General features: G+C 43.3%; 1 protein-coding gene and 1 pseudogene across 7 annotated transcripts in view; one reads left to right on the top strand and one right to left on the bottom strand.

Moving 5' to 3' along the window:
• Positions 1 to 12054, top strand: part of LOC145355386 (voltage-dependent calcium channel subunit alpha-2/delta-1-like) — a 627920-nt gene that overhangs the window by 27667 nt on the left and 588199 nt on the right. The window lies entirely within an intron of this gene.
• Positions 11021 to 11136, bottom strand: LOC145355669 (5S ribosomal RNA; annotated as a pseudogene).

Genomic DNA, 12054 nt, shown 5'->3' on the forward strand with positions numbered 1-12054 from the left:
ACCCATCAAGTCCGCAGTGACCCTGACAGAGAACTTACACAGATCCTCTCCCCCGTTCTATCCCCATAACCCCACACATTTCCCATGACTAATCCATCTAACCTATACATATTAGAACCTTAAGGGGCAACACAACTTAGCGTGGCCAATCTGCCTAAACTGCACACCTTCGGACTGTAGGAGGAAAGAAGAGCACCCAAAGAAAACCCACACGGGCACAGGAGAATGTGCAAATTCCACACAGACAGTGACCCGAGGCTGAAATCGAACGAGGGTGTCTGGCGCTGAGAGGCAGCTGTGCTAACCATTGTGCCACTGTGCTGGCCCACCATGATTGTAAATAAAAGAGGGCTAACTGTAGCCATGTGTTCAGAGGATGCACATAAGTGAACCCAACCAGTTGGTTGAAAGCCAGATGTGCGAGAAGCTGTTTTCATTGCAGTAAAAAGGTTTCTACTGTTTAGTGAGAGGTTGTAACAGCCTTGACATACTTCATTTATCCTAATTTTACGTGAATTGCTCCAAGGCTGTAGCCACCAATTTTTTTCATCGATTTACTTCATGAGCTATATAAAACAGGTGCTATTCCAAACTTTGGGAGTTTCCTTCCTAAAGGCGTGTCTGACTGATTTCTCACTCAAAGTTCTGAGGTTTTTTTGGAGGATATTTATATCTTTTGGGATTTTAATTCTGTCGTGCTATATTTGTTTATTTACAATTTTACTGCAGCAGCCATTTATGGCAATCAGTCAGCATGGTGGCGCAGTGGTCAGCACTGCTGCCTCACAGTGCCAGGGACTGGGGTTTGATTTCCGGCTTGGGCTGCTATCTGTGTGGAGTCTGCACGTTCTCCCTGTGTCTGCATGGGTTTCCTCCAGGCACTCCGATTTCCTCCCACAATGCAAAAGACGTGCTGGTTCGGTGCATTAGCCATGCTAAATGTTCCCTCAGTGTACCTGAACAGGTGCTGGAGTGTGGCGACAAAAGGATTTTCACAGTAACCTCATTGCATTGTTAACGTAAGCTGACTTACGGCAATAATAAATAAACTTTAAAACTTTGAATTTGTCCTTGCAAGGCTATTGCTTTGAGAAAATTGAGATTTGGAGGCAGCACAGGTTTTCAAGTTTTCTCTGACTTTTTGGGACTGTGTGAGTATTCTATCCCCGATCACTTATTGCATTCCCTGCACACATGCAAACTGGATGTGTAGCACATTCAAAGTATAGGAGGCCAGATGGAGCAACAATGGAGCTGAACCTTGCTGAGTATTTTGGAGCTGAGGGGGACTTCTGTCCTGCTCCCTTCCTAGGTCAATGAAGAGCAACTTCACTTTGGGATCCTTTTCAGCTGGGCCACCACCTGCTACCGGTTGGCGAATGGCCCTGACATGTATTCCCACCCAACTCAGTCCAAAATGTGCAGCATAAGGAGCCCGATTCACACAGGACCACTGCCTATTCTGGTGTTCTGCTCCAGCTACCTGAGAGAACTATCATTGCAACCATGGAAATGGGGTCAGTAGGTCATTGACCACCATTTTATAGACATTACTGTCCTGATTTCCCCAGGCCGCAGGGCTGAACCTCCACTCACAATCTGAACCAGGAGAAACATAGAAACATAGAAGGTAGGAGCAGGAGGAGGCTATTTGCCTTTCGAGCCTGCTCCACCATTCATCACGATCGTGGCTAATTGTCCAACTCAACAGATTAATCCTGCTTTCTCCCCACAACCTTTGATCCCATTCGCCCCAAGCGCTATATCTAGCTGTCTCTTGAATACACTCAATGTTTTGGCATCAACCTTTTGAGTCAGGATGACCCTGACAAAGGGTCATCCGGACTTGAAACGTTTGCTCTTTCTCTCCACAGATGCTGTCAGACCTGCTGAGATTTTCCAGCATTTTATTGTTTTTGTGTCAGACCCTGGCATCTGCTGTATTTTGCCTGTACCAAATAATTGGGAGGCTTATCTTAGTTGTGAAGTTTCAAAACATTGGGATTGTGCTGTTTGGAATTTTAACCAAAATGAAATTTTAATCATCGAGTTGTGAATTAGGTCCAATAACTACCATTAAATTATTTGTATAGTAGTCATAATGTCCGTATTAAAATTTGAAAGTTTTATTGCCTGCGGAATTATCAAAATAAAGCTTCCTAACTCAAATCAATATTTTAGGTATCTGCAAACAAAATTCATTAAGACTTAATTGGGATTTTACAATAAAATTGTGATGTGTGGCAGATTTCATTTTGTGGCTCTGAATACAAATACAAATACACCGTTGACATGTTTTATTTTGATTATGTTGCTTGTTCAAAGGAGTATGCACAGCAATTTAAAATATCAGCAGTAATAGCCGGTGGTGTTTTAATTGATCTGTTGTTGTCTGGAAATAAAGAAGAAGCAAAATAAGCAGCTGCAGACAAACAGCTGAGAAACCTGCTATTAAATGTCAGTGGAGCGTGTGCAGCATAAATGATGAACACCCATGTCTCACCTTACCTCAGCAGCTCAAGACGTTAGATGATACCAGACTGAGCGAGAACGTCATGCTGGTCGTGTTTCTCCCCCAATCATTGTGCTGAAAACCAACCTTTGCTTGTCAGTCCTACGTTTTAGTGAAGTCTGAGGTTTATTCAGAGAATCATAGAATCCCTACAGTGCAGAAGGAGGCCATTCAGCCCATCTGACAACAATCCCACCCAGGCTTTACATTTACCCTGCCAATTCCCCCTGACACTAAGGGGCAATTTATTATAGCCAACCTAACCTGCACTTCTTTGGAGTGTGGGAGGAAACTGGAGCACTCTGAAGAAACCCATGCAAACAGGGGGAGAATGTACAAACTGCACACAGACAGTTCGTGAATTTTATTTTTGCTGATTTTCTATTCTTGCGCTACCTCAGTAGCTTGCTAAGAGAAGGCTGCGGTGGGCATCCTGTATCTTCAGTTTCTTACTCAACTAACCAGACTTCACCCCAAGCTGATTATTTGATAGTGAGCGGGTACGAAACCAAACAAGGTTTGTAGTCTATTTTCACCTGACCTCAATGCACACAGGATTGAGTTTGAGATCTAAAGAGTATAAGATATAGGAGCGGAATTAGGCCATTTGGCCCATCGGGCCTTCTCCGCCATTCAATCATGCATGAAATGTTTCTCAACCCTATTCTTCCATCATTTCCCTGTAACCTTTGATCCCCTTACCAATCAAGAACTTGTCTGTCTCTGTCTTAAATACACTCAATGGCCTGGCCAACACAACATGCCGGGGCAATGAATTCCACAGATTCTCACTGTCTGATTAAAGAAATTCCTTCTCATCTAAGTTCTAAAGGGTCATCCATTTATTCTGAGGCTGTGCCCTCAGATCCTAGTCACTTCTACTAATGAAAATATCTTCTCCATGTCCACTCTCTTCAGGCCTTTCAGTTTTTATTGGAGCCTGCTGGAGTGTACATGTGACCATTGGGGAGTTGGGGTGGAGCCTGCTGGAGTGTACATGTGAACATTGGGGAGTTGGGGTGGAGCCTGCTGGAGTGTACATGTGAACATTGGGGAGTTGGGGTGGAGCCTGCTGGAGTGTACATGTGAACATTGGGGAGTTGGGGTGGAGCCTGCTGGAGTGTGCATGTGAACATTGGGGAGTTGGGGTGGAGCCTGCTGGAGTGTACATGTGAACAGTGGGGAGGGGGGGATGGAGGGGGCATTGCTGGTTAGGGTTGTGGGAGGTGGTTGGCTCAGGTGAATCAGGCAGGAGTACCTGGATTGGATTCTCGACATTGCGACAGTCCCACCTGAAGTTAATGTTAGAAGTCTGATCTTTGACAGTTCCAATGAGATTAGCACTTTTTACGCACATTGCCTATGTTGAACAACCCCAGAGAACAGCTGGCCTCTCCTGAAGTTGTGCCAGTACTATATCCAAGTAGGTACCTTCACCCTCCAAAATTGTACTCTGATTGTCCAATGAATTCACAAAGAGTCAGAGCTGCTTCAGCTCCTCTGACAGTTTCTTGAAAGCTTTGGCAGTTTTTTGACAGCTTGGTAGTAATTTGGAGTTTTGATGTTTTTGGTCATTTTTTAATACCTTGACAATTGCAATTAGATTTTGCACATTTTATGCAAAATCATGGCTATTTTTAACAATCCCAAAGTGCAGGGACCTCTCCCAAAGAGTGTGATGCTTTCTTAAAGGTGTTCTAGGTTCCTGTCCAAAGGGGTACCGTAGCTCTCCATAAGGGATACCCTGGCTACCCAAGTGGATCCATAAACTTCAAACCTGCTCCTATCATGTCTAATCTGTACATGTTAGGTACCACAGCAAAACCGCACACGCATGTAGGCAGCGCTGATTTGTATTGTATCCTTGAACAATGAATGTGCAATTCATAAGCCACCCCCATTGTACTCTCACGAAAATGATGAGGTCAAGTTTGGGGACGGGACTACTGGATTCAAGTTTCTGCTGGTAATTCCGTGCAGACAGAGAGTCTCACCATCTAAAGTTTATTTTTTCAAAGAGTTTTTAAAGTTTGAAAGTTTGTGTGAAAATATGTGTGAAAATTCAGGATCAAAAGGTTTCATGGTACAAATAGCAAAGGGAGTGATAATGGGCATAGTAAAGAGGATAGGGATGTGTCCAGAGTGGTGTAAATGGCTGTCCGAATGCAAATTGATGGAATGAAGCAAGAAACGAGAGGAAAACAGGGGTTTTTTTTCAGGATTAGTGAAGTCAGTTGCAAACCCTCAACTGCCAATGTGTCGACTGACACCACTGACAGTCAGTGAGGTGATGGCAGGATAGGACTTCCTTCAGTTCTCTCACCCGTTATGAGTCTCAATCGTTGCTCTGCCTGAATATGGGTAACAAATTGAGATCTTCTGGTCCGCTTGTCTCAATTTGCAGGTGGCTTTACCAGCTGAGCTATCATGGGGAGCTTTGATCCTCAGGAGGCAGACATCAAGTCGTGCTCCTCAAGTAGTGTTTTTGCCTTTGTAGTTTAAGATGTAATGCTTCCAAGGTACTGTAATACTGTGTGTCTGAATGCAGCTTTCGACCTCATTCTTTTGGCATGCTGAATGTTTTAAACCCAGCTATGCTCCTGTGGGCAAAACACCTGGTAAGGACAGGTGCCGTTCCCCAAGGAAACAGGGAGAACTCTCAGTGTGTTGCAGCCTAGGCAATTTTCAACTGCGTCACTACCCAGGCTTATAAATTGCAAAGCGAAGGCCCAGGAGTGAGCTGACAACCACCTTTCTTTAAGATGAAGACTCGCAACCTATTAAGTGTGCTGCACTGCTATCAGATGTACAGTGCGTAGGTGTTAGTGAGAATGATTATAGTTTACAAAAGAATGAACATAACTTTTGCAACATTTGTGCTGGATAAGGATGAGCAACATGATTAAAAATAACCAGACTCAGATAGATACTGATTGTTTTGCAGTTGTAGAAAATGGATGATAGTGAGTTAGCAGCACGTTCGTTGTACATGACCCCCTATTTATTAAAGTCAGGATCTATCCTGATGGTATAACTGAAATTAACAGTGAGCCACTAATGAAAAATGTCTGAGATCTCAGTTTTGGAAATAAGATAATTATAATAAGTCTGCACAGGCAGAAGACCGCTCACCAAAATCCCTTTATTTACAAGCAATACACAGAGCGCTAGCAGTCTACCTCTGGGGGTGTCAGAGGAACTGACACTCCTACTTAAGTACAGGTAAAGACTCCTTGATTGGCCCATCAATTGGATCCTGAATCAGGGAGTTCACGCTCCAATAGGCCAACCTCAAGGCCCGATTGAAGTCATTACAGTAACAACATGTGCAATTGAAAATATCTGAGCTGTATTCAGACTGATGGAGCTTTCTGTTGGTCCAAATCATAGGATCAGTGCAGAAGGAGGCCATTTGGCCTATCAAGCCTGCAGTAGCAACAATCCCACCCGGGCCCTAACCTTGCAACTCCACACATTTACCCTGCTAATACCCCAGACGTTAAGGGGCAATTTAACATGGCCAATCAACCTAACCATCTTTGCAGTGAGGGAGGAAACTGGAGCACCCTGACGAAACCACGCAGACACAAGGAGAATGTGCAACCTCCGCACAGACAGTGACCTGAGATGGAATTGAACCCAGGTCCCTGGCACTGTGAAGCAGCAGTGCTAGTCACTGTGCGACCCTGCCACCCTCAATGGGGATCAACTATTTTTTAAAATTTGTTTGCATTATTTCCTTCCACTGATGCTTCTGAACTTCACATTTTCGTGGCGAGGGTGACACAGTTTCATTTGTTTGATGCTCCACTGCTCTGTGATGGTCTGACCAGTAAAGCTTCTCGCGTGCGGTTTTCTTTCTCATGGTGTTTCTCTCACCTGCCACCTAGTACTTTGTACATCGGGGGACTGAAAATCCAAGTAAATAATTCAGTTCAATTGTCACTCAAGGCTGGTAGTTGAACCCATAACTGCGTGACTGAGTTTTGTGGTTCTATCTTGGCTCTGAATTTCACTCATAATTAATAAGAGTTAAAACATTTTTAATTGTTAAATATCTTGTGGAAAGAATGTGTTGCCGATTTGTTTGTCAAAATTGCCCCTGGATGTGGCCGCCTCTTTGTATATTCTCCACAGTGGCTTGGTTTGTGTGTGTATATGCTTGTGTTTATTACATTTATCCTCCAGTGAAGGTCTCCTCTCTTCCTTAATGAATCTCTGTGTCCTTTAGGTTCTGTGTCCTTGCTGCAAAGAAGGCCTTCTCTATTTCCCTGGACCTCTGCCAATGTGCTCTTTGTTTGGTCACTAGGAGACTCATGTTAGCAACCCAGCAATGATGTTGTCTTTCAGTTTCCCCTTCTCCCTGCTCACAGCCTTTGCCCGATCTGTAAATAATGCCAAGAAATGTTTACACCCTTTCTTGTTATCTTGGAATGGGTCCAAGGAGAACTGAACTGCGCATGACAGCTGATTGGAATTGAAACACTAACGGAGATCTCCAAGCTAGTGGTTGATGGTTTTTTGACTTTTTAGTAATGAACCCTGATTTTAAATCAGAGTGACAGGCTGAAGCAAGAAAGTAGGCAATTTTCAAGAAAGTGCAAATGACCTGTCAGGATAATGTAGTGGGCTTTAAACAAGTGGTCAATGAAGAGTAATGGAGGGACAGGAAAGAAAATACATGCTATTGACTGTAAGTAGGGATAGTTACTATTTATTTTCAGCTACAGGAGGACTCCCTTTATCTGGATCGAACTGTCTAATTATCAGATGAAGACTTGAAGGACTTTTTTAATTATTATTTGTTATATATTTAATATGCATTTTGATTTTAAGGTGAAATACCTTAATGATTTCTTCTGACAAAGTTTCCCATTTGGCCCCCTTTGACCTCACTATTCTATATTACATTTATATGGTTGTATCTGAACAGACCCCTTCCCCTTGCCTTCTGCATGCCCAGGTGGGTGTTTTGCATGTGTCCCTGAGCACCATCAATTGATCATTTGGCTAGGTACAGGATAATAGTCACCCTCATCTCGCCCTTACCCAATTTACTTTTCACCAGAAGATACTTCCATTACAGATAGGAAGGGATTTAATTTAGGCATCCCTGATTTCTCCTCTCTCCACTTAGAGGGTTATTTTACTTTATACACACTCAAAATGCAGGAAGATGATTTGCAGTGTCTTCCTTCTTGCCTTCCTACAATGAAAGAGAGATTAAGAGTGAGTATTTTATGAGTTCAGCATCCAGAATCAAAGGTCCAATGTTATATTCCTTCACAGGGCCAGCAGGCTGAAATAATGCTAGATAATTCATTTTTCCAGTACAAATGACTTCCACAATGAGAAGGGCTTCCAGAGATGAATTAAACTTGTAGGCGATGGTTCAGAAGTTCTAGTGGAAACAATGTAAGTGGGGGCTAAACATTCAGACCTCGACAGAGCCCTTGTTCTGAGTTGCTGCTTGGTTGATTGGAGATGTCACACTGATCTTTGCAGCTCCACAGGGCACTATTATCCATAAAGTTGGGTGGTGGGGGGGAGGGCTCATGTAATTCCCACCTTCCCACTTTGGCTTTGACAAAGGATGTGTATTCCCCAGTCTGGACTCTTGAGTTCGTTAACGTTTCAATCGTTTTTTAAAAAATTCAAAAGATATTACAGTATCCTTTGTCCTAGCCGTCACTGTTGGCCGGGTCTAGCTTAAGAAATGTAAATAGCCTTTGTATATTTGCTTTGGAAGTTGGTCTTCTGAAGCTCATCGGGTCATTAGCATTTTCTCAGAGATAACAAGGTGGCAGCATCTCTGAATGCCAGAAAGTTCCTTTTGTGTGAGTCATAGCTAGCCATGACTTCAGTAATTTTAAAATCTTCATTGAGTTTTTAAAAAAATTATAAATTAGCCGTGATTATATTATATATATTATAGAAATATAGAGTAAGGTCTTAGACCCCGACACAAGATAGAGGTTGACAGGAAAATGTGCAGCAAGCAAGAGGAATCTGGCTTCTGTGACCTTCATCTGATTTTCTGGCACCCAAAGCATCAGTCTGTTTCCTTCCATGGGCCAGGGTAAATGGAAAGGCAGAGAGGTATTCATAAAAACTTTGGCCTCAGTTTTGCTGCAGTAATAACCGCACAGCTGCCTGAATTGCCATTATTTTGAGGTGAAATAAATGGTAAATTCTGCTATCTGCACATGTGCAGTCAAACAAGGAAACCCAGAAGTTACTGTCAATGATACTGTGCTGATCCACAGACTGCACTGTGGATACTCTGCCAGTGGAATCTGCATGGAAATCCATGTTTTAGTATGAACTTGGGCTAAATACCCTCTATCCTCACAGCAAAGACAGATGAAGAAGTTAGTGCTTGCGCACTGTGGAGTTACTAAATGTATAGGGTGGCACAGTGGTGCAGTGGTTAGCAGTGCTGTCTCATAATGTCAGAGACCCAGGTTCAATTTCAGCCTCAGGTCACTGTCTGTGTGGAGTTTGCATTTTCTCCCCGTGCCTGTGTGGGTTTCCTAAGGGTACTCCAGTTTCCTCCCACAGTCCAAAGATATGTGGGTCAGGTTCATTGACCATGCCAAATTGACCCTAGTGTCAGGGATAAATGAGGGTTACAGGAATTGGGCCTGGGTGGGAATCTGTTTGGCCCAGATTCGATGGGCCAAATGGCCTCCTTCTGTACTGTAGGATTCTGTGATTCTATGGATTCTACGAATAATGATGTCATTCATGATGAGTATTGCCAAACAGCCTCTCTAGCCCTGAAAAAAATAATGTTTCCAAGAATGGAGTTTCATTCCCTTAGAATATGAATTTTGCAGATTTTTAAAAAATATTAAAATGATTATTTTTAGTTTGATGCTTTTATGCCCCTCCCTCAATCCCATGTGTATAGCCCAATCTTTATTTTGCACCCTGTACAATAACTTAAATTGAATTCATATTCACTGTTTTTACCTCCTACTTTCAGTCCATATGGTTTGGTGTGGATAGGTGAGGTGGTTAGAAGTTGCAGAAAACCTGTGAATTGGGATTCCTGTACATGCTGGGCAGTTTTAAATCAGAGATCATTTCCTGCCTTAGAACTAGCCCGACTGAAGGGTAGGAAGCTAGTTGGTAAAGATCGCACAAACAGGTAAGTTGTGCCAGGAGTGGGGAGGGAGAAAACTCAAAGAATAGTGGGGATGGGTTAATTGACGATGAAGGGTCATTGGGAGGATTGGTTTAGTAGACTGCTGATGCCCAGTTCCAGTGGGGGTGGGAGATTGAGACCTGAGGGGTGGGAGGTCGGAGACCTTGGAGGGAGGAGAGGGAGCTTAGGGAGAAGATTGGTGCACCTGGTGTTGGGAAATGGGGGCCTAGAGCTGCAACAGTGGGGAATGGGGTACATGAGGCCTTGTGAAGCTTGAAGGGTTGAAAGTTTGTGGGGGAATTGGAGAACTCGGTGAGGAAGGGTGTATGGGATTGCCATTGCGGGGGTGGGGGGGTGGGGGAAGCTCCTCAGTCAGGTACCTAGATCCAGAATAAAAGTGGATGTTGGAGATCTGAAACAAATAGAAACTCTGCAGGTCTGGCTGCATGTGTGGAGAGCGAAACAGAGTTAATATTTCTAGTCTGCTATGACTTCTTTGCAAGTCATCTTCTGAATCTTGTGTTGAGGGCTAAGACCTTATTGTATATTTTTATTTTAGCAATGTTTTATGCTGTTGAGAAAGGAAGGGGTGGGGGCAGGTGGAATAAAAGAACAGTCAGGGATAGGTTAGACATTAAAGTGTTGAATCATTCACTTCCTGAGTCACCAAGTTCTCACCTGCTGCTGTGTTATTCAAGGTTCACACTGTAGCCTTGGTTAAGACTAGAAATTGGTAGGTTGAGAAAAGATTTGGGTTGGAAACAATTCTTTCAGACTTCAACCAGCCTACCATCTGATCCAAAGATGTCAGTTTGTTCAATAAATGCACCTCCCCAAACCCTCCCACCCCACCCTCCCAGTGTCATGAACTTCTCTGCCACCTACACTGTTCACAATTACCACAGAGGGAGACAATAACCTAGTGGTATTATCGCTAGATTATTAGTCCAGAAACTCAGCTCATGTTCTGGGGACCCAGGTTCAAATCTGGCCACGGCACATGGTGGAATTTGAAGTTTTATTTGAATTCAATAAAAAAAATCTCTGGAATTAAGAATCTACTGATGACCATGAAACCATTGTCGATTGTCGGAAAAAATCAATCTGGTTCACTAATGTCCTTTAGGGAAGGAAATCAGCTGTCTTTATCTAGTCTGGCTTCCATGTGACTCCAGAGCCACAGTGTAATGAGTCATAGGAGGCAGAAGTCCTTCACCAAAATCCCTGTATTTACAAACTCTAACAGTTAGCAGTCTGCCTCCGGGGGTGTCAGAGGAACTGACATTCCCAGTTAAGTACAAGGCAAAGATTCCCCGATTGGTCCATCAGTTGGATCCTTAATCAGAGACGTCTTTTTGTGACTGCACCTGGTATTTCCAGGTGGTCTCCCATTCACATACTAACCAGGCCTCAGTCTGTTTAGTTTAGGAGATCAGATGAGATCTGGTGTTTTCAGACTAGTATGGCTGTGGGCATCCTTAATCAGGGAGTTCATACTCCAATAGGCCAACCTCAATGGCCTGACTGAAGTCATTTACATACAGCAATGTGGTTGGCTCTCAACTGCCCTTGGGCAACTAGGGATGGGCAATAAATGCTAGCCAGGCAGCGATGCCCATGTCACATGAATGAATAAAAAAAAGATTGAATCAGACACCCAAAAACGGGAGATTTCCACAGACAAGTCTGTGAAGAGTCATGAGGAGTTGCACACAAGGCGGACGACAGAAGCCATTTGTTCAGCTGTCACAACAACATTTGGACAAGTTTTATTTGTAAAGGACAAGAGGCTTGATGATGACTGGTGAGAGCAGTCTGAAAGGACTCTGATCACTGAGGAACCAAGGTACACTGAATAGCATTTTCACATTTGCTTAATGTAGAGTTTTTCCCTATCCCGGTTATATTTGTACCAGAATTATGCTATCCATTTCTACATAATGAAAGTTAATGGACATTGGAATTTAATGTTGGGGTTAGAATAATGATGGATTTGACTACTTATTTCTTTCACACGCCACATTTTATGTTCATTTGCTAAGTCTGAATCTCATTCTACTGACACACGATATGAAATGAATCCCTTCAAAGTTAAGCAGGTAATGAGGATTATCAAAAGGTAGAAAAAGCTATCAGGTTGTGAAGTTATTCCAGGGCATCTTCCGCAGTGATAACCAGCCAGATCCTCCGTGCAGCCAAATTGGATTAAGCAGTAATTCTGTGCCCCCTCCCCCACTAGAGTTCCAGTTTAATCTGCTTCATTTCAGTCAGAGCAACATACCTGTCGATCTGAGAGAATATCAGACTTCATAAGGTACAATAAGGCCTGTGTGGGAGGCTGGAAAATTACTGTCAAAGCAATGCTTTAGAATGACACAGGTCCAAATCCTAC

This window comes from Carcharhinus amblyrhynchos, chromosome 19 (genome assembly GCF_965287045.1).
Source record: "Carcharhinus amblyrhynchos chromosome 19, sCarAmb.v2.hapA, whole genome shotgun sequence".
NCBI classification, from domain to species: Eukaryota; Metazoa; Chordata; class Chondrichthyes; order Carcharhiniformes; family Carcharhinidae; genus Carcharhinus; species Carcharhinus amblyrhynchos.